Raw genomic sequence first — 3,897 nt, forward strand, 5'->3', positions numbered from 1 at the left:
CTCCCTCCTCCCCTCTCTCTCTTTCTCTATCACTCTCTCTCTCTCTTTCTCTATCACACTCTCTCCGGTTCCTTCCCTCTATACCTCCTCTCAATCTTTGTCTCGTCTCTCTATCTCCTCCCTCCTCCTCCTCCCTCCTCCTCTCTCTCTCTCTCTCTCTCTCCTCCCTACCTCCCTACCTCCCTCCCTCCCTCCTCCCTCTATCTCTCTTTCTCTATCACTCTCTCTCTCTTTCTCTATCACTCTCTCCGGTCTCCTTCCCTCTCTATCCTCCCTCTCAATCTTTGTCTCTCTCTATCTCCTCCTCCTCCTCTCTCTCTCTCTCTCTCTCTCTCTCTCTCTCTCTCTCTCTCTCTCTCTCTCGCTCTCTCGCTCGCTTTGCCAGTCCATCTGACTCCGGTCAACTGGATCGGTCTCCGGGGCACTATCTCTGACCTATGCAGGACCTCATTGTGAACCGTCCGCCTCTGCTCCATCCAATGAGGGCGAGTTTCAGACGCCGGCACTGCCGGATCCATCGGACCTGGAAGGGCAACCAGCCGTGAGATTGGCCCAACCAACCGTCTCTAACAAGATCGCCCGTCCCGCTTGAAAGAGTCTGTATCTGCCGGCCTCAAATCGACACGCCCTCATGCTAATATCTTTACTGTCTGAACGAGCATCGATGATCGAACTGACCTGTTATGCCGCGTGCGAGGCTTTCACCGATGGTAGCACAGCTGCAGGGTCTCTGCGGCGACAAAAGTGACGCGCCTCGCCGCGCCCGTTGTCCGATAGTGGTAGAGTCGAGTGGCTGTCCCCGTTCCGGCCAGCTCCGCGTTCCCAGATCAGTGAAAGGCTCTCGGCGGAGTTTGCTAGTGAGGCATCCGTCATCCAGGAGTCGGCAGGTGTGTAAACTCACGCGCCGCTCTTGGAAGGTTGTGTCGGGGATGGCTCCGAGCCTCACGTTTGGGTGACGGATTGGGCCGTGCTGAGAAGGATGGCCATTGTGTTCCTGTTCTCACGACTGTGTTTGTCACGGAGAATGATGGCGTCCATATATTGAACATAATGCGGCCGAGAGCGAAAATCGCGGTGAATGATCGCTAACTCATATTCGCGTGGTATCACAGCGCCATTTGATCACGGCAGGTACGCGCATGTGGCATATGTTGGTCTTTGCGCGGTAGGGACGATTTCAGGGCAACCCATTGCTCGTTTGAGGTTACTGAATTTGTTACAATGTCGCTGATTCTTGCGGCCTGCTGACCGGACTGACTGGACTAGGAGTCTCTTGGCTAAAGGAATACTTTTTCTATTTAACGAAATATTGGAACTGCAGACTATACTGCAGACTGCAGACGAAATAATGGAACTGCAGAATATTGGCTTGCAGACTGCTACATAATGTCGGCTCGAGTCTCGACCCGGAATGCAGGGTAGACACATGGGACTTACGAGGATACAAAGCTGAAGCTATCACGTGAGCCCCTGCAGAAACTTATCTATTCCCATTCGAACAGTCGATTTTTTGTCGATCTTTCACTTTGGTCGAAAGTGAACGAGTTGGTGATATTTTATAACAAACAACCGTTATCACTTATCACTGCTTAGTGCAGATGTAGGGATTGTAAACTTTGACACCGGACATAACAAAGATTATGTACACCATATAAATTGAAAATTGAATTATGAGTGCTTGACAGCAAGTTTGTGACCAATGTCACCTTTATCTGCCCCGACACTGGGTGTCGGTGTTCAGTGTCGCCGCCCCTGTCACGCCGCGAGACGTGACGTGACGCTAACAGGCGTCACACGGCGTCAACAGCACACCGTCACGGTCTGCCACCCCCTCTTCCCTCCCCCCGTCACCCTTCCAGTGCTTTGTAGGCGCAGGCCGGGCGGAAAGGGTGAATAAAGCGCTTAGTTCGCTGCTGGCAGCACAGCATATGTTATGGCGTCGCTAACTCGATGTAGGTAACACAATGAATGAAAGCGGAACTTCCTCTCGAAGGAGCTTTTTTATCCTCCAAGAAGTTACCAAAATAAACATGAAGCAATAACAGCTTTTTATTTCATTTGCCATCGCGTCAGAAATAAGCCAAGATTCTCCGGATTGACATGCCTGTTAGGTACTGTCGGATCTAATCATCGTATTTTTCACTAGGCAACCACAAATCGCCGCAGAGATCATCACTCTGCGTCCCATTTGACCCAGTGCTTACTCTGCACCCCTCGAATCATACATTACGTCAAACAGTTAAATGTCGGCTGGACACCGCCATGACTGACTGTAACCACTCTCAGCCGTCGGTCCACCGGCCACTGACCGTGACCGTCTGTCCACCTTCCGTCCACCTTCCGTCCACTGACCGTCCACCGCCCATAGACAGCCTGCCTGCCAGACAGGGGTGAAATCCGAGCTGTGACTACCAGCACCAGCTGGTCGTCAGTGGGCTGTCAATGGCACCCACCGCAGCCGTCACTACACCATTTCAAACGTGTTCCTCCAGTACTGCAAGTGGTGGTTGGCTCGCAGTGATTGGGTAGAACGGGGGGGGGGGGGGGGTGAAGCAATGAGTTGATTAGGGAGGAGGGACGATTGGCGGATGGACGATGGATAATTTGACATGATAGTGGAATCGAGGCGTAGCGATGTGACGGAGCCGATACGACCGCGGCTAGGTCTCACGGCCTGACGTCCAGCAGACGACAGGTGGTCGCTCATCGGACGGTGAAACCGGCGACGGAGACGCCCACTGCCGACAGGTGTGTGTAGGTAGCTCAGGAGGGAAGCTCGGCCATGGCCAGGCTTGGTCTGGCACGTCTGTAGTTTACAGATGGGTGCAGTTAAACACACCTGTATCTTCAATTCGATACATCTGCACATTCGACCTACATCAGTAGGTACAACTCGATGCAATGGCGGTCGTCGGTATAGCTCAGTAAATCAGTGCACATTAGTACATCTCAGTACAAGGACGCATCGGTACGAAGCGCGCAGCAGCGTGCAGCACAGCTCGATACATTAGCGCACATTTGCACAGCCCGGCTCTGTCGATCAGCTTAGCGCTCTCAGCTCAGTCAGCGCAATCCTGCCAGCACAGCTCAGCTATTCACCCCCCCCCCCCCCGCCGCTGCATCACGGTCATTCATCACCACCCCCATCACCATGGAACAATCAACAAACGCTGTACAAATGACCCCGTCCGGGCCCGTCGGCCTCTGATGACCGTCCGACACAGCCGAGTCATGACCTGTCGGTGCGGTGCTCGTCCGGGGGTAGATCCGGCCCGCGGCCGTGCGTGTAATCCCACACAGCGACGGGCGTGTCCGGGTCGGGGCTGATTTGTGAGACTCTCCGGGCTCGTTTCCACGATCCCGATTCATTCAGAGTTACTGGTAATTGAGACTGATTGGGAATGATTTGCAGGAACGCGGTGGTACTCGCCAGATTATAAATGGTGTGAGTGCGTGGGACGTGTTAACTTAGCTGAAAGGACCGCTCGTCTGTGATCGGTCTGCGATTGCGATGGTGTGGATTTGCACGGCTAAGCTTAGTTTCTGTGATGCTCGTTTCTTCGACCTTCTTGTTGACAGGATTCTGTTGAGTGATCGATTAGCTGATCTGTGTATGACACAGATGTCGATGTTTTGCTCCATGGTAGCACATTTGGCCGGAAGTTTAGCTAGCTTTATCAGCAGTGTCAGAGCTGCTATATTTTCCCCGACGAACACGCATTGGTAGTTTATTGCAACCAGCATGCCAGCCTTAAACTCCTTAAGAATTCCCGTGACGTTCCAAAGTGAAGATGAGACTCGCAAATCTTTAATACGTGTTGAATTAACCCGTTTATCGAGTGACAATAGCATCATGTCGCCAAAGATCCAGGTATTACCGTAAATCAACAACCCCAG

Source organism: Amphibalanus amphitrite, unplaced genomic scaffold (genome assembly GCF_019059575.1).
Source record: "Amphibalanus amphitrite isolate SeventyFive unplaced genomic scaffold, NRLGWU_Aamphi_draft 000530F_arrow, whole genome shotgun sequence".
NCBI lineage: Eukaryota > Metazoa > Arthropoda > Thecostraca > Balanomorpha > Balanidae > Amphibalanus > Amphibalanus amphitrite.